Here is a 27,843-nt window from a genome sequence, read left to right as displayed (position 1 = left end):
TAATCATTAGTTCTCTCTCCCCTTCCTGATTCTTTTTTTTCTCTTTGTAGTATTAAAATCTAAACCAGGTGGTACATATGCCTGATATTAAATTCAGGTTTTGATTAGAGTCAATATAATATGTTATTAAGTCAGGGACTTAATAACTTAGTCAAACACAATGAAAAGGATGGATAGGGCATTGCTGGTGGTTGTGGGGAGAGAGATCTCTGCTGGATTTTTTTTTTTTTTTTTGTAAATGCCAAATGAGGGATATAATGTATTCAAAGAGCATGGATTTTTTGGTAACAGATTTCTTAAGATATCATTCACATACCATACAATCCACCCTCTTAGACTGTAGAGTTCAGTGTTTTTTAGTATATTCAGAGTTGTGCAACCATCACCACATTAATTTTGGAACATTTTAATCCCTCCAAAAAGGAAACCTCATACCCTGTAGCAGTTATCCCCCTAACCTCGCATGCCCCCAAGCCCTGGCAACCACCAATCTACTTTCTGTCTATATAAATTTGACTGTTCTGGACATTTCATATAAATGAGATCATACAAGGTGTGGTCCTTTGTGTGTGGCTTCTCTCACTTGGCAGAATGTTTTCAAGGTTCATCCATGTTGCAGCATGTATCAGTACTTCATTCCTTTTTATGGACAAATAACATGCCACTGTATGGCTATACCATATTTTGTATATCATTCATCAGTTGATAGGGCCTTGGGTTGTTTCCACTTTTTGGTTATTATGAATAATGCTTCTCTAATCTCTGCTGGATTTTAAGACACCCACTTTTATATGACAGAATGCTGTAACGAGGTGATTGGTGGTAGCAGGTTGATTCCAAAGTTGTAAGTAAAGTGAAGGAGACAGGTGGTGCCGGTTAAGTGTATTCTATTGTTTAAGGAAAGTACTTTTTATAATCTTCTTTTTTGGTTGTTTGTAGTAGATGTGTTGAATACCTGAATTTGTTTCCAGGCAGGAAGAAAGGAAATGGGATCCAGTGCAAGGATAGAGAGGCTCATCAGCAAAGGAGAATGTATATTTTGATACAGGGAGAGGAAGATTCAGGAAGAGATGTTTACAGGAGAAGAAGAAGTTTAAGGGAGGTCTTGCTGGATGTTTTTAATCTTCTTTATCTATAACAGTGCATCTCAAAATTTACATATAATTCACTTGGGGATCCTGTTAAAATGTAGATTCTGATTCAGTAATCTGGGATGATCCTTGAGAGTCTGCATTTCTAATAACCTCCCACGTGATGCTGAGGCCGCTGGTCTGTGAGAGGACATCTGTATGAAGGAGTTTTAGGTATTAAAATGTTTAGTCTAGAAAATCAGATTTTTCATGATAGTGATTTCTACCTTTGCAAATTGGGGTTTATTTCTTACCTTAACAACACAGTTGAAATATAGAAATAACATCACTTTCAGTTTTATAATTCATTTCATTTAAAAAAGGAACTAAGCTACCTTGCAACTTTTTACTGCACATTTTTGTATTTTGTTACACTTTTAGTCCTATTTTATATGCTTTCTATTGACCTTTTATCTGATGATTTGTATTGAAAAATCCCTGAGTAACAATGCAGCCTGACCCTTTCTCCCTAATATTTTCCTCTGTTCCCCATTGATCTGTCCTGCTTTCATTCTGTTACATGGAAACATCATTTGAATAGCATTTTACTATAAATGTTATTACTTAAAGTAACATTACAAAATCATATAATGCAAAGTGTATATTATTAACCCCTTTAGGAAAAGTTTATATTTCACTAATTTTTCAAAGTCAACATATTTTAAAAACTAAGAATTGTTGTCATTTTCACTTCAGTATTAATACCCTGGCATGTTAACACCATAAAAGAGTATAGGATGGGAGTACTTGAATGTAAACTGGTTATCAAAAAACAGCTCTGCTTAAGATCTAGCGATTTTTCCACTTTATAGTATTATACTTAATCAAAGATTTTATTTCTTTATTATTAGTATTGGACATAATTTTATTTTCTTTTCCTATCAGAGATAAAGATAAGTTACTGATCTGATTTATTTTAGCTTTACTCTAATACAAATCACAAATTACATTTATTTCTTCATGAAGTTCATTAGATTCATGATCTTTTTAAAGCCAAATAAAAAGTAAGTAAATAGCAAATTTTAAACATATATTGGTATCTCAGAGATCAAAATAGTTTTACAAAATTTTTTGGTAGAATTGAAGAATTTTAGACTTAGAATCTCAACTTAGAGATTAGCAGTGTAGAAGTTTTCAGTTTACTGATGCAGAAACAGGCCTGCCAAGATTGTTCCTTTGCCAAGCTCTACTTACTTCTGGTCCATTTTTCTTTCTGTAGAACTTAATATTTAGCTTCAGATCATTGGTGTATTTTCCTGCCTTGTTTAACTTAATAGTGATGATCAAAAAAAAATCACTTATTTCAAAGCTTTTAAAATCATTACTATTTCAGATTAAAAACTGGATTAAGATTGACTGTATTTTGCAATATATGTAACATATGTATTACAGAAGGACCAGTCTTGCTAACTCTCTGCAACTTTCAAATAATCTTCAGAAGTTATACAGCCACAGGCCTACATTTTAAAAAAAATCAGTATTTCCCTTTGAAAATACAAATGATTGCTGAGAATGATTAACTACCCAGAACACTGTAAAACTGAAATAACACAACAATAATTTTAACTTTTACTATATTTATCAGTTAACACTGATTAGCAGTCATCAATAAAGCAGTTAAAGGCATGCCTTTGCAGCCCCTCCTTCAGGTATGGGTTTTCAACATTATCTTTTCCCTTTTGTTTGCTTACCCCAGGAAGCTGGTTTAATCCTTCGCTTTGTTTTAGAGTTTAGGCAAATAGAGACTATCCCTGTTAGCTTTCAAAAGCTCTTACTTTTGTTGCATTAATGGCACTCACTGTAGATTCTGTGATCCTGGTTTATTTACCAGAAAGCTTACCTTTGAGAGCTGTCACTCCATTGTTTCAGCTGTGTTGTTAATTGACTGATAGCAAAGATTGAGTAGAAAACCTTTAGTGACAAAAGACTGGATATAGGTGTGACTCCAGTCTAAAAGGCTGGTGAATCTTTGCGTCTTGATCCCATTTCTGTTTGTACTAAAATACTAAACATGGACTTAAAGGAACAAAGTACATTTAAAAGCATTCAGAAATGTTAAGCAACAATAAAACTCTGTAACCATTTAAATGACAGCAGCTGACTATTTGAATTAACTTTATGTTTGGCTTAATTTGGTGCCCTAATTATTCCTAACTTACTTGAGTAAGTTTCAATTATAGTATCCTGCAGGGATTTGTAGGTAAGGCAACTAAAAGAATCATTTTACATGAAGTACTTTCGTTCAACTGATTAGGCAAGTTAAAACATAATGATGTAAAATTGAAACCTTCCTGACAAGGCCCAAACAAATGTTTCTAGTAATTTTGTTAAAAAGAAAAATTGAACTAAGTTTAATTTTAAATAATATTTTGGTCTTTTGGGAAGATTGACTGTAAATCAATTGTACATTGTAAAACTGATGTAGATGTCGATGTGTCTTAAGATTACATGTTTTAGTGAAGTAGTGAAGCATTAAAGATATGGACAAATTTGTCAGTGGAAACCTTCCTAGGTAATGTTTATTTGCTTTATAATCCTTGATATACAGTTTGACAGCTTGAAATACATAGGCTTAAAAGAAAAATACAAATAAATAACTTGAATGAGTAGCACCTCTTCTGGATTTTGGAATGCATTTCAAGTGAACACAAATCAGAGACTCATTTATAGATTTGAAATGCTATATACCAAGAAGTGCAAGGACACAGAATATGGTTGACATTGTGCTACAGTCAGTAGACACAACCCGTATTTAACTCCTCTTCCTAAATACTCTCCCCATTACAGAGCCCACAGTAATTTTGAATACCTTTATTAGACTGAAACCACTTTGTGACTGTTAGTGGTAGATGCTACTTTGATTCCTTACTAATCTGTGTTATAGAGCAAAGTATAAAAAAGCTTTTGTTGGCATCAGTAAGACCATTTTGAAGCTTAACCATTAACATTTCATTAGAGTCTCGTAGCTGCTTAATGTTAATCCAGCCTAGTGAAGAGAGTTAAGAGGCAGCAGCTCTGTTCTCATTCTTACCTTCTCAGTTCCCCTTCGTTATCCTCCAGCCCCTCAACTCTTCTTCATCCTCTCTCTCTCCTCCCCCTTCTTTACCCCTTCTTTCAGTTTTTGAACATCTAGTATATGTTAGTTACATACTTATATATGCATTATTCGATTGTCAGTTCTATGACAAGTTTTTCACAGAGTTAAAATCTAAAAAGTGAAGCATGTAATTCAAGGACCTTGGCTTTGACTTCAGAGTGGAGTTTTCCTCCCTCTGTTTCAGCCAGGCTATATCACTAAAAGTTCCTTAAAAATAATGACAAGAAATCCACCCTTCCCCCTATTCAGTTCCTGTTTGTTCCTTAGGATACTACCTAGTACCTTTAGGAGACTTTAAATGGGAGAATTTAAATGGGAATTCTCTGAATTTATATAGCAGCACAGTTCAGTAGAGTAGGTCACTAGCTACAAGTCATTATTGAGCGCGTGAACTATGACAAATGTGACTGGAGGGAAACATTTTTTTCAGTCTTTTTTTTTTTTTTTTGTCACTTCTTATATCTCCTTTTCATAGTGCCTGGGCACTCAGAAAAATATTTCCGTTAGTTGAGAGGTGGTCAGGGAGTGTTAGTACCAAAGCAATATTTAAAATATATACTTCATGCATGGTACAGCAGTTTCACTGATTATCACCCAAAAACAATGTGGGGAGTTTGTGAATATGGAAAACAAATTAATGTAGTTGTACCCATAGTATGTGGCTTGCAGGAATGGAGTCTGTGAGATTAACAGCTGAGTATGTGTTAAGTATACGTTAAGACTTAACAGTAGCAAACCCTAGTTGCTGACTGCAGCCTCAGTTCTTAGATGATTTTGATAGTTCTTAAATTATCTGGATAGTAATAACTTACATCTAACTAAGTCAGCTAATGGTGGCTTCTATTCCCTAAATGGAGCTTCCTTCTTGAAATCCAGTGATGAACCCAGCTGATATTGCCATTTGCTTTCTATGGTTTGAGAGCTTTAGAAAATAAGTAGTTATGAAGGCATCAGTTAAAAATGATGAGTAATGGATATCCCTCGTCATTTAGAACATTCTTGTGATTTTGGCTTGTGAACTTCTTTTAGTAACTAGAAAATTCTTCTCTAATTTTAGCTTAGATATAAGAAGGAGGAAAATTTATCCTTATAATAGAAAATGGTGTTTCATTATAATGTTATTTTACATACTCTTATACATCACACTTGAAAATATTTTACTTTTCTGGTTAATATGTTCTTAATGATTTTACTATTAATATTAAAATGTTTATAGCTTATAATAAAATTGATGGCTTTGTTGGAGAAATCTTCATAAAGTGTCTTTTAATTATATATGTGTGTATATATATGTGTGATATGTGTGTATGTGTATGTTTATATATGTATATATGGGTGTACGTATGTATACTGGCAGTCAGAATGTTTTATTCTCTATTTAAATAGCATTTGCAAATGATTATCTGGTTTAACATACTGTGTCTCTGATTTAGAAAAAAAATGAAAATTCTGTATTTAGTAGAAATTGAGGTAAATGCACAGTGCAACTACAGGAAGTATTTTCTATACTCATTAATTTTGGAAAAGAAAGCATTTGGCTTAGAATGGTGAGTTAAAAAACACTATATTCTATACTTCTACTGAATAGTCTAGCTTTAAATACTTTGTGATTAAAAGGTTTGCTTAGAAAACTTAAGGAGTTTTCATTGACATGCTCAGCATTGATTTGTAGTTTCAGAAGTGCTAGTTTCTGAGCATCACATCGAATAGTTCATTATCACCTCTTGTTTTATAACAATAATGGTGTCTCTCGAATTGAAGCATTATTTTATCAACTTCATTCCTGAATGATTTATTTTAGCAAGTCACTCCATTCTTTAAATGTAAGTTTGGCATCATTAAAAAAAAGAATATGTTGCCATTTCATAGGGTAGACATGAGAGGGGAGTTCCAGAAATGGTTGAGCTGTGCCATGGCTGCATTATTAGAACAAATGAATAACCATCCACGTGACTACCTGGAAGGAGAGGGGATAGTTTGTGATGGGGAGAGATATTTATGAATATAATCTGGTATATATGTAGAAAAAATAAACAGCAGTACTTTATAAGCACAGTTCATATGTTTGTTATTTAAATATGAAGTGAATAAGAATATAACATTTGACTTAATTGCCTGTTTATAGTTGTTCTTCAAAATATGATCATATGAAAGTATCTGGAAAATAAACCTGCATAGATTTAAGTTAAATTTCTGTTTCTTTTTTATTTAGCATTTGCAAGTGAATATCCAGTTTACTGTGCTGTCTCTGTATGTCTGTCCCTCTCTCTTTCTCTTGCTTTCTTTCTGTGAATTTAGAAAAAAAAATTAGTTAACTCTATATTTAGTAGAAATATGTACTTTCATGGTTTTGGCAGCTGAAAAGTATCACACTATATAAATTAAGATCCACTGACACAGTGAATTTTTTTTTACAACTTCATTTAATTATTTTTCTTAACTGCATAAGAAAATTTTATTGGTATTTATTCTGCAGGAAGATCCAATACTTTAAATTTATCTTATGAATTTCAATTTTTTTGTTGGTACAGTTGAAAAAAGTACCCAACTGTCAGTCCATTCCAAAAGTGAAGAAGGCAGATGTAGCTGGTCCAGAGGAGAGAGGGTCTAGTTGGTGCATAAAAAATTCATGTCAGCATTTCGACACTGCATTCTTTTGGGGTGTCTGTTATCACTGAATAGGAAACTGTTTCAAATTGACAGGCAGACAGAATGTTGTGCTGAATGTGTAAATTGGAATTATCACATCTAGCAGTTCCCTTCACCAGGTGCTGGCTTGGAGCTCAGTTCTGCACTAATTTAGAGAGAGTGCCAGGAATAGTTTTATTTGCTAATTATCCCTTATCTCTTCCTATGTCTAGTTTTTTAGTAAACAGCTTGCCCAGGTGTTTTTAGCAATGCCTAGCAGGACAGTGCAAGACTGCAGGTGCTTATGAGGAAAGGAGATGCCATACAGAACACTGAAAACATCTGTATCCATCTCTGTGAAGAAGATTATTGCTTTCAAGGGTTTTACTCCCTAAAGCACTGAAAACAGTACTTGTCGGTATTTTGTTGGCCCTGAGATACTGGTGAGGGCAAAAAACTGGGGGTGGTGTTTTAAGCTAGAACATTTAATGAGGCTTTATGTTTGAGTCTTAAAAAAACTAAGCAGTGACGTTTTCCAAGATTGTAAAAAATGAAAGCAAATCAAGTGTTAAAGGAATATTAAATATTTTTTTGTTTGTTTCTTCAGACTTTTTGATCTTACTGGGAAGATTTACTACTACATGATATAACTGTTTTATTTTCTTTCACTTTTTAGAAGAAATTCTTGTGTAATATAGTACTCTGTTTGAAAGCAAAATTTAGAATTTTTTTTTGTTTTATGAATTTATATCACAAGCTCTTGCTAAGTACTGCTCAAATTAATTTGTGCTTGAAGCATTTATAATAATTTTACTTTCCTTGAAATATCATAACTTGAATCACAAAATTATTCATTAATTAGTTCTGTTGTTTTTTTGATGTCATAAATAATTTTCTTAAAAGTATATGATCTATCTTTTGCCTATCCTTTCGGCATTTAATTTTCTTACTGCATTTTCCATTGTAGATTGCTTTTTCATTTTCTTTTTTCTAATCATTTTTCCATTATGGTAAGATAATGAAGTACTAAGTGCTCAAAATATGAAGATTTTTATGAAGTTTCTTCTAGTTTGTCTAGGACTGTGAAAGTTGTCATGGCTTTTTGACAGCCAGTCACATTTCAGTGATACTGCTGAACCGTTCACAGGATTTATCCTGTCAGCTTTGATTTAGGATTAGACATTATTGTCTTTTGTATTGACTTGGTTTCTGTTTCCTTTCACTGACATATCCTGTAGTGAAATCACATTTATACCAGAGTTTCCCATGGAAGTGAGAAAGGCTTTATATATTCAAAGGGAGCAAATTTTAGTATAAAGTTTATTTATTCAAATTCTGACTTTTACTAGCTATGTGAATTGGTATGAATTATTTCACTTTTGAGTTTGCATTTTCTATTAATTATAAAATTGGAGAAATACCTGCTTTTTATAACTACTGACACTTAGAAAAGCGACGTTTAAAAAATCATTCATTAGTAATTATTGAACACCTGCCACATGCTGGGATTATGCCGTTTGCTAGGTATGGTTCTTGCCGTTAATGAACCTTACAAAAACTGTGGTATGTTATGACACCTGCAAGGGGACTAGAGAGAGGGGAAGGTTTTCTGGCAGAGATGCCTGAACACATAATAATTGACCAGCTGAAGAGTGAGGCATTCCAGGAGGGGCACTAGAGTATGCAAAAACGTTGCCACTGAAAAATGTGAATTGCAAGTGGTCCAGTGTGTTTGCAAGGTGAGAGGTGACAAGAGATAGCACTGTACGAAGAATATGGGCCAGATCATGAGTTAGGATTTTATCAGGTAGGTAACAGATAATGAATAATTTCAAAGGTGATTATAGATTTTTATTTTAGAAGTATTTATTTAGCTTGCATGGGTTTACTGCTGAAAGCAGAGAGAACTTTGAATAAGTTCTTGCGGGGTCAGGCAATTAACGTGAAAAGTGAAGCAGGCAGAGTATAAAGAAACAAAACAAAACTGGAAAATGCATGCTTGTCTAAAGTAGACAGATGCTACTTCAGGTGATTAATTTGTCATTATTTTGATCCTTTGTCAAAGTGAGTATATTGTCAGTTGATCTTTTCTTTTTCCCCCAAGAAAACCCAAATTGGTTTTGAATGTTACATCCACATACTTTGAAATATTGGCAACTAATTCAAGCACTGAGGGGGGCAGATGAAATGTACCTGTGAGCTGGATTCATCCTATGGTCTGCCCATTTGTATCCTTTTTCTTTCTTTTTAATATTTATTTATTTATTTGGCTGCGCTGGGTCTTAGTTGCAGCATGCGGGATCTAGTTCCCTGACCAGGGATTGAACCCCGGCCCTCTGCATTGGGAGCTCAGAGCCTTCACCACTAGACCACCAGGGAAGTCCCTGTACCCTTTTTCTTATGTAAGACTGTCACAGTGATCTAGGTGAGAAAGAATGAGAGACTGGCAAAAATTGCAGTGGGACTACACAAAAAGGAATGAATGGATGAGATTTCAGAAGTAGAATTGATGAGGTTTGGTAAATCACTGATGAGGGAAGGAGTGATTTATTAAAGTTTGTTGGTGGTAAGGAATGGAGAATAATGGATGTTTCGGAATAAAATAAACTAGATTCTCCCAGGGATTCATGGAGAGTAACACTGCCTCGCTGTCTTGCCCTTGTGGAGTTTGAAAGATGGAAGAAAACTGGTCATCATGTCCAGCGCTGACCCAAGATTTGGAGTAGCAGGCGTTTCTGGGACTGTTTACTTGCAGTGGGTTCCCTTTGTATCTGCCTGCTCTTCTCCCAAATACCAGTTGGCATTTCTTTCCCTCTACTCTTTCTTTTCCTTATCTTTTCTCTCTTTGCCTTACTCATAGTTTCTGTTCCCTCACAGTTTTATCTTAGGATAGCTTCTAGTATACTCCATCCAGCCTTGTTGCATCATGCAACTTCAACTTTTTCTCTAATTCTGGAATTGCCCCCTGTTTCCCAATTCAGATTCTTGAGAAAGAGAGAAACTCATTTGCCTCACTCCTGTTTTTGCATGAAGCCACATCATACATTGCTCTTGGGATCATGGTCTGACTCCCTTGAGTTCAAGAACCATGTCTTGATCAATTGTGTCCGGTTGCTGGTAAGATCTCATAGTTGGGTTGGCCTTGCCTTCTCACCAGTGCCTATGAGCAGACCATTTTCAGTTAGAGTGAACTCAGTGCTGGCAGAAATGACAGTTTATATTTAGGAATGGTGAGTGATGAGTGTGGGGAGTCAAGGTGCGTCATGAATTCACCAAGTTGAGAAATATAAAAAGAGAAATGGATTTGATGTGTAATTTGTGTAGTCAGTTTAATAAAGTTACTACCATCAAAAACATAAGTAATGATAGGGAGCTGAGACTTAGACAGACTTGTCAGTGGCCCATACTTACAGAATTTAAAAAATAGTATTGAATTTCTCTCCCTAATTTGTACTTTTAATTTAAAACTAAAAGCAGTGGCTGTCCTTTGTTGGCCTTGTTCTAGATATCAAGGACTGTGCTAGGTGTTTTCTCTTCATTGTCGTGGGTAATGCTCCCAGCAGCTGTATGGGGTTTGTATTACTTTCTCAATTTTATACCTGAGGAAACTTACGTACATTAAATCAATAGCATTAAATCAATAATAAAGGCAGAGATGAGATTCATTCATTCCCATGACTGTCTGATACAACATTCTTGATGCTCTTTAGTTTGTGTAATAATGAAAATCCACTTTAAGTTTCAGTTTTGGAATGTTTCCATATGTATATAGCATGGTGCCTACAATTTAGCCATCCATAATTTAAGCAGTGCATACGTGTAAAAAGGAAATGGCTTTTAAAAAGGTTCATAAATGAACATGCACTATTCACACTCAGGCTATGTCTGTTTGATGCCTTGACAGCCTATTGAGAAAGTGGAAGATGTAGGCATTTACCATATGCTTTTTGTCTCTGGTGCCAGACATCTTACTTAGCTCTATTTTTTCACTGCGTTGACTACATATTTTGGCATTATGTCGACAATCAGTAGAAAAGCCTCTATCAGCCCATAGATGGTTCCTTCTGGTGGCACCCTCTTCATTCAGATTCACCATCCATTGACAGCTTCTGTGCTGTGCTTTTGTTCCTAATCAGTAAACATACAACTGAAAGATTGTATTTGATTTGAATATATTACTATTTTTAAAATATGTGCTCTGGATATATGAGAGTATTTAAATAGTTAATGAATAAATGAATAAAATTTTTAAAAATCCATGTTGTGACATATTTAGAGAGAATATCATTGGCCAGATATACCTTTGATCTAACCATCTTTGGATCCCTTAGAAGAACTTTTCTTGCGTTTATACAGCGATCAGTCTTTTTCACTCTCACTGCTGTCATCTACATCTTTACTGTTATATTGGTATTTTGAGACTGGCCCTTGATAATGTATGGGAATGGTAAAATTAATGGTTAGTTTGGAACAAGGAAATAAGGAAATGTAAAGATTAATATGACTACATTTAGACTTAGGGAGATGAAACTGGAAATCAAGGAGGATGAATGTTAAATATTATAATACTCTAACTCTCTGAGGTATAAGCAGTTATTTTTAGCCACTGAAACTTACTCTTATTCTACTGGAATAATGGCAATGTTGGTTTAAATGAGGCTACATATAGGAAATTTGAAATTCAGTACATGATATGTCAGAATGGAGAAACCCAGACCTAATAACACTTAGGACATAGAACAAATGCCATTGAACCAATAGTACAACTACTCCTTAACTTGATTTATTCATAAATTCATTTGTTACTTCTTTCAGCAAATGCTGTATTTATTGAGTTCTTACTATGTGCAACATACTTTTATGGTTGGTGGTGTGAGGAACTGAAACTAAGAAGAATAAACATCATTTTTCCTATTTTTATAAACTTACTCTTAGGGCAAGAACAGATGTATTATAAAAATATTTAGAGCTAAGACTTAAGACTACATATTCCTTAATCTTTTCTTTGCTGCCTTTCAAAGCATGGCACATCCTCACCCCTTTTGAGATTCAGCTTGAATAGATGGGAACAGGGTCAGTATTTGACTTAGTGTTCTTATTTCTTAAATTACTACAGTTGGGGATGATTACTTATATCAGGGCCAGTAAAATTTTAGTGCCTTTGAAAATGATAGCAAGTGTACAAAGACCTGAAAAAAAAATCATTTACAAAGTTTAAAAAACACATTTCATAAACTGTAGACACATTTAGCATTTTTTTCCCTGAATGTAATGTAGAATGAGAGGACTGTTTGTAATTGAGTGCTTATTTTTTAATTGGATATGACTTATTTTCAGTTTGCTATGGAGTTTTTATTTTAACATGCCATGGAGTTTATAGGCATATAATGTTTATCATTGTTTATTTTTCCACATGTTGGAATGTGTTGACTGAATAAATACAGTTTTGATATAAACCTCTATGAAATTAATTGTCCAGAGTTTATTAAGTAATTACGTTTGAACATTCAGATTTTGATAATTAACAAGAATTGAAATGATGCTACCAATAAAGTTGTAAATAATGGACACGGTTTAAGACAGTAAAGTAAAATATAGTAACTGAGTTTTATGATATTTTAATAATTTGAGCATCAAATTATTCAAAAACATTTGCTACTTTCTGACATGATTGTGCATAAATGTTCTTTTATTTTTATGAAAAGATACTGTGTTTAAATATTTGTGTCCATTGAACAGCATTATTTTTGTTTCTATTGTGTAGAATTCTTGAAATGTTTCATTCTTCTACCCCATATGATTAGAAATTCTCTTATTAGTAAAAATGACCACAAAAAACAAAACTTTTAATATTATTTGATTAGTGCTCATTTTTTTGGTTGTTGTTGGTTTTTGGTCATTTGGACTGTAATATTGTGTGAGGCTTTTAAAAAATATAAAGTAAAAGTAGTTTAATGGTTTTATTGAATTCTAAGCAAATCCAAACTAGAAAACAAGAAAGAAAAAATTAAAAAGGATTTGAAATCCTGACATCCAGAAACTAACATTTTCTTGGAACATCTGTTAGTGTTTTTTTATAAAATTTAAAAAAATACTTGGTTTTCAGTATTTTAAAGAACAAATGACATGCTATTACTTTGAACGCTTTTTTTTTAAATAGCATACATTAAAGTGTTCAATGTGCAATACATTTCTGTTAAATGTGCAAAATTTTATAATCACATATTGTATGGCTTCAGTCACTAGGGTCTTTATGTTACCTGGAAAAAAAATGTCCTATGGTAACATGACAAAAGAGGTGGTTTGGGGGAAAAAAAATAATTTCTAGGAATCCAAGATTTTGGATCTTGGATCTGTGTCTATTAGTTAATTTCCCTTGTCCAGTTTCCTCATCTTAATAAGTTATGAAATTATTAGATTGGAAGGAGGTGAATATGCTGAATCTAAACTATGAAGTAAAGGTGCTTACTGAGAGTATTTGTTTCTAGCTTTAAAAATCTGCTTGCCTTTAGTGTACTTTTTCTTCTTTTTTTTAAAAATTTTGTCTTACAATACTGCTTTCAACATGTGATGGTGACGGTTAAATGTATGATTGCTTTTCAGTTGCCTCACTCATTTTCGTTACATAGCCTCATTAATTTTAGGACGTGCACATTTCACTGAGTAGTTACTAGGTAGCTACACTTTTCATGTAACGAATAGATCTTGATTCAAAGCTCGTTTTTTTGTAGTTTTATTGTAGCTTCACGAGGGCAGGGACCATGTCTTCTGCCAGTGTGTATTCCTAGATCTCAGGAAAGTGCAAGGCACAGCCAATATTTTTAAATGAATAAATATTTGATGAATGAATGGATAAATTAATGAATGAATGAATTCCCCAGCAGATGACTATATTAATAGAACATGAGTGAGTAAGCCTTTTTAAAAAAAGCTGGATTTGCTTTTTATAAACCCTAGAGAAAGAAAAGAAATATTTAATTTTTCATAGCACTTTTATTTTTTGACCAATCAAGGTCACCTTTCACTTTTCACTTCTACTGATGTCTCCCATGCAACCAGCACAGTGTATACATAGAGGAAATACTAAATAGATATTTGTTGGAGAAGTGAATACATGAATGATCCTTTTTGTATTCACATTATTGTAAAAAAAAAAAATCAGACCTTGTTTTTAAAACAAAAAAAATTGCCCATAAAACCAAATAACATAAAAACTATGCTGGTTTCTAAGTACTAAGTCACAAAGAAAAATGAGCAAATACTGGAAGGCTGGGAATATGATTTTCAATGTCATGTTTGTACTTTCTCATAAACAATATTCTGTATAGGTTTTACAAAGGCAAGGGGTTTCTTCATTTTATGGAGGGTCTAACAGTGAATTCAGATGATTTGTTTGTGATCAGCAGCTAGAGCTAGCTGGTGTAAGAACATGAATTTGGGATTAACGTGTACGTACTACTATATATGAAATAGATAACCAAGGACCTACTGTATAGCACAGGGAACTATACTCAATATTTTGTAATAACCTATAAGGGAAAAGAATCTGAAAAAAAATAGATATGTATGTATAACTGAATCACTTTGCTGTATACCTGAAACTAACACAACATTGTATATCAATTACACTTCAAAAAAAACCAAATTAGTTTGTATGTTTCCCAGGCTATTGATCTTCGCCTTGTGTAGGATTGATTCCTTTTTGGCTGTAGGCCCTGTCACATATAAATTGAGTATGGGCAAAAGGCAGCTCATGTTGGTCTTCATATTGTATTGCAAGCTGTTGAGGTTTCCAAACCACAGGAACCATTGGATGGGACTCAGGGTTGCTTGATCATAGCATTTTCCTGTTGCCTCCTAAGTATTGCTTAGTGCCTGAGGAGCCTCAGGTTTTAAATGATAGTCCCAGAAAGGATCCTCCTCTAGAAACTGAAAAATCAACCAAAGCCCTGCTGACAGTCATTTTCTTACCCTAGCTGCCCTCCCTCCCCCATCCCCCAATTTGAGGAATGTGATATTTTGCTCTAAACAACAGTGACTCCCTCCTGTGATGATTCTCAAGTTGCTGAGAGTGGGTTGTAGTGAGCAGATTAAAAGATGGCAAGATGAGGAGGAAAACCTCAGTCTCTTGCTGTTATTTAAATTTGATGTAGTGTAAAGTGAGATTTAATTGTTTACATTAAGGCTCATTAAGGGGGGGGACCCAAGAAACCAGATATTGTATGTTGAGAGCCTACAACAGAATAAATGAGCATGTTTTCCCACACCAAAAGATTGGTAGTTGAGTTATATACATTAGTTGTAAAAAAAATAATAATGAAGTTGTCTGAAAAGATTAGAAATCAATACATTTGACCCTAACTTATTGAATTATGTGTCACAAGTATTAAATCACCTCTAGACTTGTAGTTCCTTAGTACCAGGAATTAAATTTATCTGGAGAGAAGTAGATATTTTATTTTTCAACAGTTTTAAGTATTTATAGGAACAACATCAAAAAATGATTACAATTTTCTGATATAAGTAGCAGTCTATTGTGGAGGAAGAGCTAAAAATGCTGGAATTCAATTTTTCTTTATTACAAGTTACTAAAACTATGAAAACAGTGTTACATTTTTAGCATTTCAGATCTTTTAATGTTACACTTTACTATGCGCTTACTTACCATAGATAGGGGTCAACAATGATATGACAACAATCATAAACATCCTAAATGGTAGGTTGTTAAATATGTTTCATGGCTTAATTCCATATATCCTTCTAACAAAAAGGCCTTCAGTGTGAGCCCCAGAACTGTCAAGAATGAAAATTTTGTCATATGCAAGATTAATTGCTAAGTAATGTGTCTGAGGACAGCATATCATTTGGCAAATGTGTATATATTTAGTGAGGACCTGCTTCTGATTCAGAAGAATTTCAGTGTGATTCCTATAGCATTGATACAGGGCGTAGAAGAATTCTTTTTCTTTTTCCTCCAAATAGCGGTAATTGACACGTGTAGAATATTGCACCAGCGAATGCATGGATCAATGAATTGACCAGTAGCTTATTTATTAAGGGTAAAATTTAAAAATATATATATATATAATTGCATGATTATTACACGCTTTCTGTTTAATTTGACATTTAGCCTTATTTACATCTTTGTTAATATGGGAGTTTCAATTACTATAAATGTATTTATAGGGAAGTAGGACAGTGAGATTTCCCCATCTCCTTAGATTTGATTGTCCATTTTACTTTATTTCTAAAACTTGTGAGAGCTCCCATGTACTGCTTTACAGATAGCAGATTCTTCATATGTTAGCATCTCTACCCTTTTTCTCTATTCACTATTCATTCTAAACAAACAGGCTTAACTATTTAAAAGAGACATTAAGTTAGTTAAAGTGCTCCGTTGTCTTTCAACTTCCCATCTATATTTCTAAAACCGTAACCTTGAATTAATGTTTTTCTAAAGTTTAATGTAATTTTAACTGTGAACAAAACTAGTTGTGACACTAGCCAAAATTTTTTACTTCCATGCCATCATTCAGTTCTGACTTATTAGCTAAAATATGTTGAAATATTGAAAGTTGATGAGAATCCTGTATGATTCCCTAATTAGACTTTTACTGATATGAAGATAAATGTGAAGTATTAAAACTGGAAGCATTTTAGCAGCTTTCATTACATTGCAGCTATTTTTTGTCACTTTTATTTGGGAATATGGAACATTCATATAGTTTCTACTTTAAAGATTATAATTTATTCAACCTTCTTTCCTTCCTTCATACCATCCTTCCAATATGAAGAGATCACTTTTCTCTGAGCACGATTGTTTAGGAGCTTCCTGTTCTAGGAATTAATCTCTGATTCTTCCTAACTTATATTTTTCTCAAATGTGAGATTAATAGTTTTAGCTACTAATCTTGAGCCATTGATTCATTCCTTTTGAGAGATAACCCACGGAAGTGAGGTAGCCTTTGTAAGTAACCTTTGCTGTATGCCCCACAGACAGTACTGAGAAAAGAATTCCCAGGGTGACAAATCATCACCCTAAGGGTGGGGGAGAGAGGGCTTACATCATCACTTGCCGTGAAAACTTGATTGTGTTAAGGGACATTGAAAATTTTGTTTTAAGGGTCATTTTAAGAGACATTTGAAATAATTTTATTTAAAATGTTCTACATAGATAGTGAAATTTAAAGAGAAAATGGTATTTGTTTAAAGTTCCAAAAGATAAAAGTGACACCAGTTTTGGAAGAAGCAAGGAACAATTTATTGGGTATTATTTGTTTATCAAAGATACTCTTGTCAAGAGTCATAAAGTATGGATCTTATTTTCTACACTATGTGGATTAGGGAAAAGGGGCTTAAAATATTTTGGTAACTTACTGCCCAAGAACATGCAGTTATTAAATTGGTATAGCCGAGATGTAGATCCAAACTTATTTATTGAAGAGTCCATGTTCTTACTGTTAATTCATGCTGATCTTAGAGGAATAGGAAAGAAATGTTAACATTGCATGCATTTGCCTTCTTTCTGTTTCTGGAACATGTAGACTTTTTCTTTTGCCTGAAAGTCATTCCTCTGCTTGTCACATCACTGATTTTTTTCCTCATCCTTTAGGTCTTGGCTCTAATTAATGTCAACCCCCAGAGAGGCTTTTCATAACTATCTTATGGGAAGCACCTTCCAAGTTACATCATCCTATTTATTTTCTTTCTTAATAGTTCTAGTATCTGTAAATACTATATTTGTATGTCTCTCCCCCTATAAACTCTATGAGGACAAGGACCTGTCATTTCCTCTTTTGTTTCCTCAAGTTTTGTTTCACAGAATAGTACTTGGCACACATTAGCATATTTAGTAGTTGTTGGTTCAGTGAATGAACGCAACTCTTTATGTATTTGGCTCCCTTATAAGTATGTAGAGATAAACTAAACAAGTACTATTTCCTCAAAAAATTTCTTAAAGAGATAATTAAAACTGCACTTTGGTTTTAATTTCCAGTTGTTACAGTGGCAGTCAGAAGTTATTTTAAAGAAATAATGAGTTATATATAAATTTCCATGAAAATTATTGGAAATTCTTAATTGAAACTCTGGTTTACTGGTAAAAGCCATTTTGTAATTTTTACATTCATCTCCCATACAAGACCCACTTTTGCAAGCATATCTTAATGATTGAGTTATTAAGTAGATTGTGTATCTTACACAAAACAAGATAATCTCTCACTGATTTGGGGGATTTATATGATTTTTAGTTTTTTATGAAATAGGTACTCTGAAGACCTGTGTATAGCATGCATCGGAATATTACGCATGTTAACATTAACCAAGGGTGAACTTAAAGTACAGAATTGTTAGTGGCTCGTAAATGCTTCCATTGCTAGAATATAAATTGCTATCTGTGGCTATAAATAAATTATGCAAAGTTATTTAAGAACTGCATTATGTTTCTAGATAGAAGAATTTGAGATCTGTGTTATATAGAATAGTGGTTACTTTTTAAACCTTGGGAAGCAGAAAAAAATTCCACTAATTTAAGTAGTTTTTCTTAAGTAAATTTAAGTAGGAACTTTTTCCCTTTTAGCCTAATAGTTAGGATAGAGGAGAGAAAATAAACCTAGTAAAATATTTTTAGTGATCTAATAGTAGCCAATTGATTCTGCTAGTATTTTCATGACAGAATTCTAATGCATCTTACTTGGCAATAAGTTACTATTATGATTAGTGTTTGATGATTACTAAAATCACAATGTTTTAAAATGTCTACTTTCCAAAAGTAACAAAAAATAGCCTGGATGTAATAGTGTTTTGCTATACTGGTGGACAAAGTAGTGATGTTGCTGAGCCCCCTGAGAAGAGGGAAGCACTGTTTTGGGTGTCTATAAAAACAAACCAAACTTCTTCCCTGGGGGGTTCTGACTTCCCTTGCTCTGTGCACATGGGCCTGTGCCATGTAGCTCTTTTTTAGAAAGTCAGAGGCAGAGGCAGCTCTATTGATGTACAAGAGAGAAATAAAAATGAGGCTGGTGGGTTTTTTATTTAATTCTACATTTGAAAGTAACGATTTAGTTTGTAAAATACTATCTGTTTATCTGCAGATTAATTTTTATCCACAAACATTTAAAAGTATGATTGTACACTGCTTTTCCTTACTCGGAATTGGTAATACTAAGTATTCAAATGAAATACAGTCAGTCATAAAGGAAAACCAAATATTTAATTGAAAAGTAAAGAATAAGTAACGTTCTTTAAAATTTTAGTCTGTATGATATTTGCACTTCATTTGAGTGAATGTCAGGAATTAACTTATCCATCTATGAAGAACCAAGATTCTATTAACTTATCCATCTATGAAGAACCAAGATTCTATTTCATTCCCTGTTCTGTTTTAGATTGTTATCTCTCTATGTTCTGTGACAACTCTACCTTCTAAATTTATGGTGAGATGTAGGCTTTAGTGGTTCTTAAAATTTTGGAGCTTGTAGACTCCTTGGAGAACCTGGTAAAAGCTGGGTAACAACTCCCATATAAATATGAAGGTTTATATAGACACAATGTATACCTGTGGAATCTACTTAATAAGAAAATTCAACTTTGGAATGGGGTGTGAGTGTGTGTGTGTGTGTGTGTGTGTGTTATAAAAATTACTGACTTTGGGCTTCCGTGGTGGCGCAGCGGTTAAGAATCCGCCTGCCAAGGCAGGGGACATGGGTTCGAGCCCTGGTCTGGGAAGATCCCACATGGTGAGGAGCATTTAAGCCCGTGTGCCACAACTACTGAGCCTGAGCTCTAGAGCCCGCGAGCCACAGCTACGGAGCCCACGCTCTGCAACTACTGAAGCCTGCGGGCCTAGAGCCCGCACTCCCGCAACAAGAGAAGCCACCACAATGAGAAGCCCGCACACCGCAACAAAGAGTAGCCCCCGCTTGCTGCAACTAAAGAAAGCTCTCGCGCAGCAACGAAGACCCAATGCAGCCAAATAAATACATACATACATACATACATAAATAGATTTACAAAAAAAAATTACTGACTTTTTTCTTTTACTCTTTAAGGGTTTCATTGGTAATATTCATCTCTACCACTGCTATATCCCAGAAACTGGTGGTATTGTTGAAGAAAAGCCGGACAAGGTTTAACTCGCACTTAGTTAAAATGTGGGGGAGACATGCATTAACTAAAAAAAATGACAAATGGGGCTGGTTTTACAATGATGGTGCTTCGTGCAGTGGTCACTTTCATCCATGTCCCCCCCTTTCTCCATTTATTCTCCACAGTTTGACATAAGTGAACTCAGTAAAAAGTAAATTAGGTCACTTTCTTTTCCTATTAAAAACCCTCTGGTGGCCTCGATTGGTATAAACCCCTAAGTGATCTAATTTAGGATTCTCTCTCCAACTTGCATGGAGCCAGTCTTCAGTAGGGTCCCTTGGCTTCAGGCATACTAGTCTTATTATAGTTCCTGTAAACATCTGCCTTTACACCTGTAGTTTCTTTGCCCAGAATAATTTGCCTCTCCCCTACTCAAAATTGCTTCTTTTTTTCCTGTTTTAGATTAAAATTTAAATGTTCTTATCTCAGAGAAGGTACCTGCCCTTGTGACCTTTGAGCTACATTACTTAAAAATACAGTATAAAGATATACAGATCAGTTTTTTTTTTTAAATGGAGACTGTAATCTTGCTGTTTCTTTCTTAACAAAATCCAATTAATATTGGCCACCCCTATTATTAATATTAGATCACTATGTATAATGACTCTACCATGTCCAAATTGGACAAGTAGGAAATGCACATTTTCCTTTATGAAATGATAGCAAAAAATTAGTAACACTCATTATGAGATTTGTATGAAATTAAAGACTTGGCTTGTGCCAGACAATTATTGAGTTAAATTTCATACATATCGGTGTGTGTATCTGCACATAAAACTTTTTATACATATTCATGAGAGCTTTTATTCATGTGAATAAAATGTAGTTAATTTATTAAAAATACATTTTTGATAGCCTAATGTTTGTTGAAACTGAAGACTTGTACAAAAACTTTTATTTACTCCTAGTTATCTAAATTGGAATACTTGGATTCCTTACTCAATCCAAAAAACAAGGAATAACCAGTGTTCCTTTTCCATTCATACTTGAAATGCTCTAAGAGAAAAACTAAATACTCCTGTTTATCCTGTCTTGAAACATTTTGATATATAAACACAATATGACTTTATAAAGTAACATTTCTAATTATGAGTCAGTTTTCAAGTAAAACAAAGGTAGAAATGGGTTTTTCTTAGTCATTTCAAATGATAGTTTCATATTTTAGAAAGTACCCATAATGATAATCTAATTTTAGCTTATCTGAAAATTATGGACTATGAAATTATTTTCAAGATATAGGAATATAAACTACATTTTAAGTTGCCAGAACTAGTTCTAATGAAGGCATTTTTACATTTATTTGCAGACAGAGAATGTTATTAAATGATCAAGGTTCAGGTTTTTATTGGTGTTAGTACTGTTAAAATAAAAATGGGTTTTGTCTGTGCTGTATTCATTTACATGTTAGCATAGATAAAGCAACCAAAAACACATACTTTTTTTTGGGGAGTTGGTTTTCATTTTTCTGGTCATGAAAATTTTTATGTTTATGTTGGTTGGCATTTATATAAAACTACTATACTTTTTAAAAAACTTTGTACCCCTTTATTTAGTTAAAGCATTAGTAAATGATGATCTTCCCAACCTTTTTAGAAGGCAATATTTTTATTGTCTGGTCGGGTGAGCTATACAACATAAATAATAAATGACTATGTTATTGGTGGAGATTGAAAAATAATGAAAGAAAATTGTACTTTTCCAGTTACGTTTCAATAAATCTTACTTTATTTCCCGTTGATTTTAAATATTAACTTGTCACTAGACACTGATACCCAGAGAAGCTAGAATTGTTTAGATATTTAGCATCTTTTTTTAAGATTAGGATGTAGATTGGTTTGTTCCCTACCTATTTTGTAATTTCAAAGGAAATGCAGGTGCCACAGTAGTAGTGAAAAACTTAGGTCACAACCTGCTGAATTTTAAGTTCTCGTGGATATGGAGACAGTGTTCTTTGGAAGTCTGACTTTAGTCTGAAAAATTTCAAGTAGTATCACCTCTCCTCCCTGAAAAGATTCTTATCAACTTATAAAATATGTAGCTTTAGTCTTCAGTATTTTTATTTTCAAAGTGCTTGTACTGCTGATAATTTGAATAGTCTCTGTAACCTTTTTGAATTGACATATTCCTCTCACAAAGATTTAATTTATTCACACTGTACTAAGTATTGGATGTGATTGACTTTCGTGTTTCAGTCTGGCTCTTGTAATACTAATGTCAGGCTAAGTAGCAGGAGGCATATGTCCCTGGAAATTATTTTAAATATTAAGTATTTTTATTTCTGAAAAGTCATTGCCAACAGAAGACATGAAGATATTTTTATACATATATCTATGTAGATATATTCTGGACATCGTAGGGCTAGTACATAGCCAATATAATAATGACTTCCCCATTGTGATGGTGTAAAAAATGTTTTAGTGTTCATCAGCATAAAGGAATACCGACAAGTCTATGGTGTGCAAAAATAAATAAAATAAGAAAATAAGAAATGTAATTTTTTACTGGATCATTTATTAGCTCTATTAGCTAAAATGCTTAAGTCTTCAGAGAACATGCAGGATTAAAATAAGCAAATTTATGGTATGAAACCAGTATGTGAAATGTAGATTAAAATAACAAACTAAGTACTATGTTTATTCTGTATTACTGCATCTTGTAGAGAAAAATGATGACGTTAAAGCTCAAGTTTATTTTTAATTCAGGGTCTTGACTGAAGAGTAGAGGCATTTTAAGCCACCTACCTATTTCGAAGGTGGGATGGATAGATGCCTGCTGGTAACACGCTGTAAGGAAAATGGAGAGGTATAAATGAGCTTTGGTGATTTGCCTGCCTCTGAATATAAATGAAGCTGAAAATCTGTCCTATGCTCTTAATAGTGAACTACTAGAGTGTTCAAATTTTTGTGCAAAAAGTAAAGGCTGCTGTAAGGGATGACTATTAGCTTATTTTAATTTTTTTTTATTATGTGAATACTTGTTAACACTGGATGATTCAATATAATTCAGTTACAATAAATATTTATATAATCTAATATTTCTCTAAATATAGTACTTTGTGAAAATGCTTTGACACATTCTGATTGCAATGTAGAAAAACCTGTTTTATTTGAACATCATAAATGATAGATCAGAGTTATGACTAAACATTAGAGAGACAATAGAGTAGCCATTACAAGGCGTACCAAATCAACTTAGCTAAAGTAGTAAAAATGTTTTTAGAATTCAGATGCCTTCCACATGACCCAAAATGGTGAAACTTGTCAGTGTAATTAGATGGCAGGAAGCTGGAAATTTTCAAAAACATGGATAGTATGTTTTTTGAATAGTACTGTAATCTTTGAGTAGAGAATGAGGGAACTTGAGATAGTCACATGATTCTTAGTTGCCCCCCCTCAGTGTAGCGATGTCTAATTCATACCAGTGGACACATCCAAAGTGTCAGTGTTGCTGAAAATTTCAGTTTTGTTTTAGTTAACAATTAATAAAGTTTGCTATAGGCTCACATTCCTTGTGATGGTTGTGTATCAAGATGAGAAAAATATTCAAAACTCTGTAATTTTAAATGTAGGTAAAAAGATAGAGTAGTGAGAAATAATATTTTTTTTTTAATTTTTATTTATTATTTTTGGCTGTGTTGGGTCTTTGTTTCTGTGCGAGGGCTTTCTCTAGTTGCGGCAAGTGGGGGCCACTCTTCATCGCGGTGCGCGGGCCTCTCACTATCGCGGCCTCTCTTGTTGCGGCGCACAGGCTCCAGTCGCGCAGGCTCAGTAGTTGTGGCTCACGGGCCTAGTTGCTCTGCGGCATGTGGGATCCTCCCAGACCAGGGCTCGAACCCGTGTCCCCTGCATTGGCAGGCGGATTCTCAACCACTGCGCTACCAGGGAAGCCCCAGAAATAATATTTTTGAATAATTATTTAACTCCAGAGTTCTATTGACATTTGGATGGTTCAGTCTTAAGAATGTACAAAGAGTTTCCTAGATCGTTTCCCACTCATAAACTTTCAGGACCACAAAGTCGTGATTCATCTTGCGTGGTGGCTGCTCCAGCATGCCCTCCTTGCTTTTGTCCATGGCATTGAAAACTGGCCATTCCACCCTTTCTGCATGCCTCTATTTGGAAACAACTTAATTGTATGATATTGTCCAAAGTAACTTAGCCCTTTTGAAGATCATAGTTCAAGCTGAAAATTAGAGGTGAGCCTTATTTGATAGTGTCAGTTATACCTTTTGGAGCATTGGTGGATTATTGATAAAACATTTTAATAAGTTTCAGTCCAGATTAATCTACATTAAAGGTAACAATCAACACAGAATGAAACTGTGAAATGTTTGATCCTGGAGGTTCCTGTCTTTTACCCTTGATGAAATTAGTCATAAATGAAATTAATCATAAACGTTAAAATCAGGGAAAAACTATAAGATTTTATCCTCAAGTTTCCCTAGAATGGTTCTCCAGTTGCTGTCTTCCAGATCTGAAGTCTCTCATTGTAAAACAACAGAAGAGCAACATCTTAGTATTTATTAATATGTGCTTGTAAATACCATTTTGTGATTAAATCTGTCTTTTATACAATGTCATGTAGATTTAAAGGAAAGAGGATCAACGGAAAAGTCATTTGCTTTTGTGATACAGCCTTAGATTTTAAAATTAGTATTAAAGGAAAAACGTTTGACTTAGTGAGCAGAAAACTTTTTTTAAGTCTTGATTTGCTCAAGCTACCAAAAGAAAACTACCTGCTTGCCTATGTTCTAAACTCTTAATTCTGTGGGCCGCACACACTTTCTTCCCCAAATCTCTGCAGCAAGTGACCTTGTCAAACGGAAGTGGGGAATAATGGGAGGCAGCCCAGGGAAGGTGGCTCATTTACAAGCAGCTGTTTGCTACTGTCAGAACAAAGGCAAATCAGAGTTGCATTAAGGGAATATGACAGGCAGAGTGAACAACTGTCCAACTGCCAGCCCACTTCCCTAATAATACTTATCTTCTGCTGTTTGGTTGAAAAACTGACTGGCTTGAGTAGTTATTTCTCAGGGTATGGGATGAAAATGTGTAAGAAAATAAAGATCCATTTGTATCATTAAAGAATACAGAATTATGAAGTAAAATTTATTAAAGCACCTTTCTAATGCTTTTGAGTAACAGAAACATTGTGAATAACATTACTTCCTATAGACTTTTAATGCAGTATTCATTGTTATGTAGTTTTTGCACCATGTTGTGATTAGATTATTGATGTACTTTTGGAAATTTGGAGCAATAGTTAAATCTTATTCTTTAAAATAGTATTTGAGTGCAGTACCCTTCTCACATGTTCACATGGAAAAAGATGTGCCTTTTATTTGTGGTTTGATATATGATCTGCCCTTTTGTTATTGTTTTGGAAGGGGACTTAGGGTTTACTGTGTGACTTACGTGCTGATGTGAAATGGAGAGCATCGCCTGTATCTGGCATTTGCATTTTTTAAATATTGCTTTTAAAATGTTCCAGAGAGGTACACTTTCTTCCAACCAGCCTCTTTTATGCACAGTTAATAGTATGTCCTTCATTTGAACTTTTTCCCCCATAAATCAATTATTCATTTGCTGTAGTAGTTCAACTTTTTAAAGTGCATAAAGGAAAATACTGTATATCAAGTGCTTGTGGAATGAGTCTTTATTCATTTGAGTAAGAATCTAGACCTTGAGAATTTTCACGTTTTTGTGTCTTTCAATGAACAGTTAAGGTAGTTCAAAAAGTTGACATTTCTAAAAAATTAGCATATTTGAGCTAATTTTTAGAATATTAAGAAGGGCTAAACTATCAAAACGCTTTCCAAATATGACTTTATATGATATAGATGCATTCAAAAATATGAAAAGTTTTAAATGACTGCTCAAAGTGGAATTCAGGTTGATTTTATCATATGCTTTGAATATGTTCCTGAAATATTTTTAAAGCAGATACTTGTATATTGATCTCTTTTCTCATTTACTCCTATCATAACTTTGTATGTAGTCTACCATGAAATAATATTTAAGAATCCCAACATTTGTTTTTAAGGCTGTAGCTTATATGTATTATTTTCTTGAAAAGCTTTTAGTAATACTGAAGTGGACAATGTATGATCTTTTACACTCATTCAAATGTGCTATAAAATTACTTTTTCCGTTGATTAGACCATTTCAGATCATGAGAGAAATCCCTGATCTACTCTTAACAGAGCTTTTCGTGTAATAACAAGTAGAGTTATTTGACTATTAATAAATGCTTGTTTAACTTAAGTGACCAAGTTAAAGACTATAGAAGTTTAAAAGGGACTTTGGAGATAATTTAATCCACCATCTTCATTTTTGATTTGAAGAATGGTTCATGACTTGATGTTTATTCAGGTTAACATAGTAAGTTAGTGGCAGAATCAGGATAACTCAACCCCTGAGGCTGAGAGAAAAATTGTTATTTCCTGCCTTTGGTTTTTATCTACTGATGGAAGGTCGGCCTCAAAAGCTCTCAGCCCTAGTTTCCAAGCTATGGACTGGTGGGATATGTGTCACTAAGCTCAGTCTCTTATGTAGTAGAGTTGAAAGTGGAATTGATTCTTTTACTGAGACAGGATCCTCCAGATGCTCATCTTTTTTTTTTTTTTTTAATTATTTATTTATTTACTTTTGGCTGCATTGGGTCTTCGTTGGGTTGCACGGGCTTCTCATTGCAGTGGCTTCTCTTGTTGCGGAGCACGGGCTCTAGGCTCGAGGGCTTTAGTAGTTGTGGCTCTCGGGCTCTAGAGCACAGGCTCAGTTGTAGCACACGGGCTTAGTTGCTCCCCAGCATGTGGGATCTTCCCGGACCAGGGCTCGAACTCGTGTCCCCCGCATTGGCAGGCGGATTCTTAACCACTGCGCCACCCGGGAAGCCCCGGATGCTCATCTTAACCACTCCTGCTCAACACCTCATCCTACAATGTTGAGTCTTAATTCCTACTCCTGTCTCCCTAATTATCACCCCTTAAAATGATTGAGAGTGCCAGTGAAGTAACAACATTTTGTTATGATAGATATTCTCACTTTAAGTGACCTAAAATGGGATCATTCTCAGGATTCACTTCCAAACTAAACAATGTTTGCTTTTATCTCTGTCCATCAAAATTTATTGCTGCAATTGACATGACTAAGGTGGCATGCCATAGTGCTTGAGCTCATAGGGGCCAGAGTAGTTGAGTGTGAATCTCAACTTGTTCAGTCTTTAATAGGAGTGTTCTACTGTTGGTGACCTTGGACTAGTTACTTAACCTCTCTGTGCCTTGTTTTACTTATCTTTAAAATGCGGATTATAATAGTACTGCTAGGAGGATTAAAGAAATTAATATTTGTAAAGCACTGAGACCTTTTGTTTAAAAAAATAAAAACCACTTGCTATTTTGGCGAAAGGGGTTAGAGATAGAAGAAATGTTGCTACTGGCTTAAATAGATAGTTATATAGTTACCTTGCCCTTAGAGGTTGTTGAGCATGGCTTATCTGCTTAATAGCAATCAAAACCATTTAAAATGTTTGCCAGGTGTTAATCACCAGTCAGGCTTGACAAAGGCAGTTTAATTGTGTTTGACAGAAAAAAAAAAAAATCCCTGTAAATCATGTTTACAGATTTAAAGAACAGACTGGGACTATTCATAAGAATCTATAATTTTCCACTTGTTTACTGTATTAGAATACTATGAAGTTTTTTTTTTTTTTGTTTCTTTTTTAATTGGGGTATAGTTGTTTTAACCATTTATGTAGTTTTAATGAATAAGCATTTACAGTTCCTGGTTCTAAAATTGTACTACAATTGGGGGGGAAGTTTTATTCTCCTTTGGTAAGCTTCCC

General features: G+C 34.0%; 1 protein-coding gene and 1 pseudogene across 23 annotated transcripts in view; both read left to right on the top strand.

Moving 5' to 3' along the window:
- Positions 1-27,843, top strand: part of ADGRL2 (adhesion G protein-coupled receptor L2) — a 273,498-nt gene that overhangs the window by 136,325 nt on the left and 109,330 nt on the right. The window lies entirely within an intron of this gene.
- LOC309641382 (large ribosomal subunit protein eL22 pseudogene) overlaps positions 7-27,843 on the top strand; it is a 51,957-nt pseudogene continuing 24,120 nt past the window's right edge. Inside the window, exon 1 of the transcript in view lies at positions 7-27,843. This exon is cut by the window's right edge and continues 24,120 nt beyond it. The product of the transcript in view is annotated as a large ribosomal subunit protein eL22 pseudogene (transcript).

This window comes from Balaenoptera physalus, assembly GCF_965194825.1.
Source record: "Balaenoptera physalus genome assembly, chromosome: 1".
In the NCBI taxonomy this organism is placed as follows: Eukaryota; Metazoa; Chordata; class Mammalia; order Artiodactyla; family Balaenopteridae; genus Balaenoptera; species Balaenoptera physalus.
This window is presented reverse-complemented; position numbering and strand designations above follow the sequence as displayed.